Below are 6,131 nucleotides of genomic sequence, written 5' to 3' on the forward strand. Positions count from 1 at the left end.
CCTCAGAACTTTAGATGAAAAATCTTCCGCTTCTTTGTTCTTTGATGTATTGCACTTATTTCGGTTGATATATTGGTTGTCGGTCAATATATCAGAAATTGGACAAGTCGGTTGGGCTCAGGTTAACATACGTGTTATTATAGTTTACTAGTAGTAAACTAGTAGTGTTATCTACATGTTGTGTGTTAAGTTACAGCGTCCCTTCTTTTAGTACACTGTCAGTCAGACTGCTATGTTGAGGTTGAGTAATGCCGTTTCTGATGTATTGACAGCTCAATACAAGTTCAGTTTCGCTACTGCTTGCACAAACACATTAACCTTTTTTAAGCAAGTTCAAGTGCCTATGAGTATCTCTTGGGTAACTCAAGGGCGCCATAATAACTTTTTTCATTTTTTTCAGTTCATGCTTCAGTATTTTCATTGCTAGATCACGTTTTCAGAAAGAGACTCTATTTAGGGCAGCTGCAATTAAATGCGAGTTTGCTCTGATATTTTCCAAATTATCAGAATTAAATGGCAATTCCGGTTTTCAGTACCTCTATTAATGATGGGATTTAACATACATAGAAATCTTCAGTCCCTGCATTGACAACATATAAATACCATATTTCCTCATATATTGGCCTCAGTGGTAATAAACAGTGTGCCCTTGCACTTTAATAAATACTTTCAGACAGAGAGGAAAAAAGCTCATGACAAAACTAATGCCACCATGTGTTGCAGTGACGTTGACAACTACTTGTGCCGTGATTGGTTGATGTAATCAACCATCAAATTTTATCAGTCAACCTGGCATCGGATTGTTGACCAGTCAATCAGATCTGTGCACTGGTGCTAAACATTTCAGACAAACGAGGACAGAAAAACGTAGAGCTCCCTCTTCCTTGCTCACTTTGCTAGGATTTTGGGAAGGGAAAAGAATCAATTCATGCATTCTTAAAAAGGGACTGCTGCTAAGAGGAGGAAATAAAAAATGTGTTTAAAAAAACCCAAAACAGATTCATCCATTATTTAAAAAAAAAAATCAATCGATTTATCGGATTATTAAAATAATCGTTAGTTGCAGCCCTACAAAAAAGTGAAAGACATTAAGCGTACAGAGAGACAAGTGAAAGTTTTTGTATCTTGTATCTATGTGTAGGTTCTAAACGGACAGCAAGGAATATTCCACATGCCTATATCAAGCATTAATCTAAAATGCATATAAAAATTAAAATGCAAATACGAAAGGCATTCAGACGATGCAGTTGAAGATGTTGTGACGATATGTACTATTCTACACTGGTCACTAAATTTCAGGAGATCATTACCACTGCAAGAAGTAGTATTCTACAGAGAATACACAAGAAAAAAAATTGTAACATGTGTAAGTCTTTCAAATTCTAACACATGTCTTATTTTCTACTATTATATCTACTAATGGGTAATACCAGTGTAAAGACGACATGAGGGGTGGTAGTTCATGCCAAGGGGGCTCTAATGTAGTAAAAAAAATAATTTGAAAAATTCAATTTATCAAAAAGGAATTCCACTACAGAAGTTCTATTATCACAGTTGTATCAGGAACTGGGAGGTTGCTGTATTTGGAAAAATTTGTTGAAAGATTAACCATTCGTGGCCACCGCCTCTGTGGAGCAGAAGTGGCATCTGTAGAGCCAAAGTTTGCAGTACATTTTTTAATGACAGTTAGCTGCTGTAGGCAAAACATTACTGACCTGAAAACAAGTGGAGCTTGGAAAAATGTAATAAGTGTACTGAAATAACAACAGGGATGATATGAAATACAAATAATAAATTCAGTAAGTAAAAAAATAAGTAGCATAATTAATGGAAATAACAAAAGTGATGTATATTATAAAATGCATCTATACCAATAAAGCCTCCCCTCTCATTAAGGCCTTACTATATGATGAAATAGAGTAATTTAGTTGAAACCTCCTCCGCTGCCGCTAAATCTGACCTTCCATTGCTGAAAGAAAAAAAAATCGAAAAGAAAACAGTACAATAAAGTCATACATCAGTAACATTTCACCTGACCTATGTTATGACTTGAGATAAGTCGTGTTAAGGTCTGATTCAGGGTTCTTATTGTTACTAATAGTCCAACACTGATGGTGTGTCTGTTGGCTTGTTCCTTTAGTCTGTAACCAAATTACTATTGAGTGATGTTCTCTTTTTGCACCGAGAATGCCTTTTTCTTGGACAATTTAACTTAATTAAGGAAAGGGGGGTGGGGTGGGGGGCACGCAAACGTCGAGCCAAATGCCAGAAACAACCGTGACAGCAGCCTTGCAATCGGATTGTTTCACATGTAGAAACATTTAGGCGGGTTTGTTTTCACCTTCTCATGAACAGACAGCTGGCTTACAGTGGCCTTGTCCTTTTTCATGAAAAAATCAGCAAAAGTCAGCAAAAAACCCAAAAGTAATTTGGGCTAGACACATTCATTCTTTTTTCCTTTATGAATGTTTATACACTGCTGCTTTACCTAACATTAAAGAGGAATCTATATTTCGAAAGTAACACCATTGAGAAAAATAATCAATTTCACATGAATTCCTTGTTGTTAAAGGGTAATACCACTCAATGTTTCCTTCATAAAATTGTCAATGCTTTCTTTATAGCCACATCTACATGAGTCAAACGCACCCTTTTCTTTAAGTGGAATTTCCCTTTAGATGCATTCAAATCGTTTCCTTGCAGTTGGGCTGGCTTTACATGACGCATCCTTTGGTGTTTGCATCATACTCTGTACTGACAACTTGAGTATCAGTCACAAGCAACACATTATGAAATACAGTAATCCCCTGCTACATATCTCACTTTGCCATACACCATGTTTTGTTACTGAAAAAATCAACAGTAATACACATCGACATCCAATGTTCATCGTGCATCGGTGGTGTATCGGTAAACACACCCAATATTGTAATACTTTGGTGCATGCCGAACGGGCGTTCTGCAAAGATTTGTTGAGAAACCGGTGTGTATTCATAGGAACGCGGCATTTTGAGCATGTACTGTGTATCATGGATGCTACGTAATGTGGTTGAAGTGCTAACAACATCAATGGACAAAAATATGAATTCATTGTGTAATGATCTTTATTGCCATATTGAGCTGAAATATGAACTTGTTTACCGGTGTTTACTTTTTGGACAATATGAAATATTGATGCATGTTTTTTTGGCCTTGACAGGCCAGGTTTTTAACAGCTTTTAACAGCTTTTGCACCCAAAACAACTATTATTTTGGCTTTGGTTTTGTTATTGACTGGAACTAAAAATAACCATCAGTTACACACAATGTAAATTTAAGAAAAAAAATGCTTGACTATCTCAAAAATTAAACCAATTGGTCATTCATTACTTCGTGAAATGTTTGTTTCTTGTGAATTGATGATTGCTCTTTAACCAAGCAAAGATATGGGGTTTTTTTCCGATAACTAAACTATTCGATAGCTGAAGCCCTGATTAAAAGACATTTTATCAATATCATGTATCTTATATCATCCGTAGTTCCTGGGATGAACATGTTGCATAGTTACATACTGACTTCGCACTCAGTTCCCCCAGCACGGGAACCCATTTACAACAAGACACAAAAGCACAAGTCGTATTTACGTCTTACATATCTTATTATGTCTACGTTGGGTTATACAAGTGTAGAGGTGACAACTGGTGTGTTATTTCATGTCTGGAGGGCTTTAATAATGTTTAAAAAACGTATTTAGATTAAATTTAGGTTTTCTATGACAAAACTATTCCATTTATAGGAAAATCTTCAACAAACTGGAATGCCTCTGCTTGTGATTAAAGAAGGTGTAGTCATAGATGCAATTCCAACTGCATATGTGCGATTTTTACATGCTTATTTTCTTTACACAGACGACATTTTCCTATTTTGTGTGTTCTCTGTGTGTTGAGAATGTCTGTAAGACAAGATGGATTAAGAATAAACACACTTCACATCTTTTTTACACTAAGAACAATTGCGCTGAAAAAATACTCCTCCAATCCAAGTCTCACACAAACAACCGCGTATGCTAAACTACGCTACCCCGCTACCTTCCATTCACTTTCCATTAGAGAAGGTTCTAACAACTTTCACCGGTGTTTTCACCATTTCAACATTTTTAGTTCAGGATGACGCATTTAATGTTAATGTTAACATTATGTTAATTTCCGCAACATCCCGCGTTTAACAGTTAATTAGTTTTTATTGGTCAATTCACAATTCCTTCCCTGAATCCGTTAACTCTAAAATCATAAGGCCTGACATCTATAAATAAGGAATCCTACTTTGCAGAAATTCACCTATCATTGTCAGGTCTGGAACCAAATTACCACAATAAAACAAGGGATTACTGTAATCATAATAAGCATCATGTAAGTCCCCCTCAACAGACCCATCATTGAACATCTCAAGGTGCCAGGGCAAGTCAGACATACACAAAGATACAAAGCTTCAAGTGTATTTACATGTATTTTCACAAAATATATCACTATTAGAATAGACTCTTGCCAGCAGTAACTACTGGTTTTTGGGCCGGTGAAGAGAAAAAGTAAAAGCTGAAAGCATCCTGAGAGCAATGTGCTGCAAGGCACAGCCAAACTGCCGCACGTCTGTTCAGTTTGTCTTTGAGCCATTCACTGTCACAGTAAAAGCCAAACAGCATAAACATTTGCTTTCTGTCTGGTATTTACTTCACTTTTTCTTTTTCTTACAATTATTGAACCTTAATCTTCATTTGTACCAGTTTTAACAATCTAGGATTGGTATCAATCCATCTAAAATGTAACAAGAAATATAGAAATGTGTGTGCAACCTGTGATAGTAAACACTTTCTCCTTCCTGTACATTTATACACACATGATGTCTCCGTTTTCATGCACACAATAACAAAGATAGCAATTTACTGTTGATGCTCTGAGATCATCTGTCCAGTTTTAGTGTTCATCTAAATTATTATACATGCATTAAGAAACTGCTTTACGGGTTTTTAATCAATGTATTTGCACTGAGGGGGCTTAGAAACACCCACCAAAAATAAAAGCCAGCACACCAGGCATGCCAGGAGGTCCTGGTTTCTTTTTTTTTTTTTTTTTTACAGAAGTTCAATTCGGTCCATTTAAGTGCATATAAAAGTCATCTTTGATACAAAAAGGAGCCACAGATTGCACTACTAACAACTTGAACGAGTTCAGAGGAGTTACTAATGTATATGACACGTTCTCCGATATGCAGAGCTTTTTACAAGAATCTTCTACCTAAAACTTCCATGACTGTAATTGTTACACTATTGAGGTATATAAAATGAATCTTGGATAATGTTTGGTCTTTTCTTAATTGATGGATATGGGCAATGGGGAGGCGTGAGGGGGAAACAAAAACCTAACAGGAATATCATGGTTTTCTTGAGTGGCTCTGATATTAACATTAATGTGCAAGTCGTTATTTATTATTTCTTCTCCACAGAAAATATTGAATTATTGATTAGTGTGGTAAGTGCCTTCTGTTTTGCTTCTAACACACACCAGCTGCTAAGCTAGGCTACAGGTATGGGTCCAAGTGACTCCATAAGTTATCACACTTAGTACATACGTAGTACAGTATGTGTAAGTATGTAAGTAAGTATGTGTTGAATCAAATCATATTTTTCCATGAGTGCAAGATTTTATTTGCCACTTTTTTCCATTATGTTAATGACATGGCAGTGATTCAACACTGCAATAAATAAATAAATAATAATGATGATTTGCAGATCTGCAGATTTGGAGAACGTGTCATTCATTTTCTACCACTTATCCTCACAAGGGTCATGGGGGTGCTGGAACCTATCCCAGCTGTGTTCGTGCGAGAGGCGGCGTACACCCTGGACTGGTAGCCAGCCAATCACAGGGCACATATAGACAAACAACCATTCACACTCACATTCATATCTATGGACAATTTGGAGTGGCCAATTAACCTAGCATGTTTTGGAATGTGGGAGGAAACCGGAGTCCCCCCAGAAAACCCACGCATGCACAGGGAGAACATGCAAACGCCACAAAAAGATGGCCGAGGGCGGAATCGAACTCGGGTCTCCTAGCTGTGTGGCCTCTGCGCTAACCACTCGTTCGCCGTGC

The sequence above is a fragment of the Doryrhamphus excisus genome, chromosome 7, assembly GCF_030265055.1.
Source record: "Doryrhamphus excisus isolate RoL2022-K1 chromosome 7, RoL_Dexc_1.0, whole genome shotgun sequence".
NCBI lineage: Eukaryota > Metazoa > Chordata > Actinopteri > Syngnathiformes > Syngnathidae > Doryrhamphus > Doryrhamphus excisus.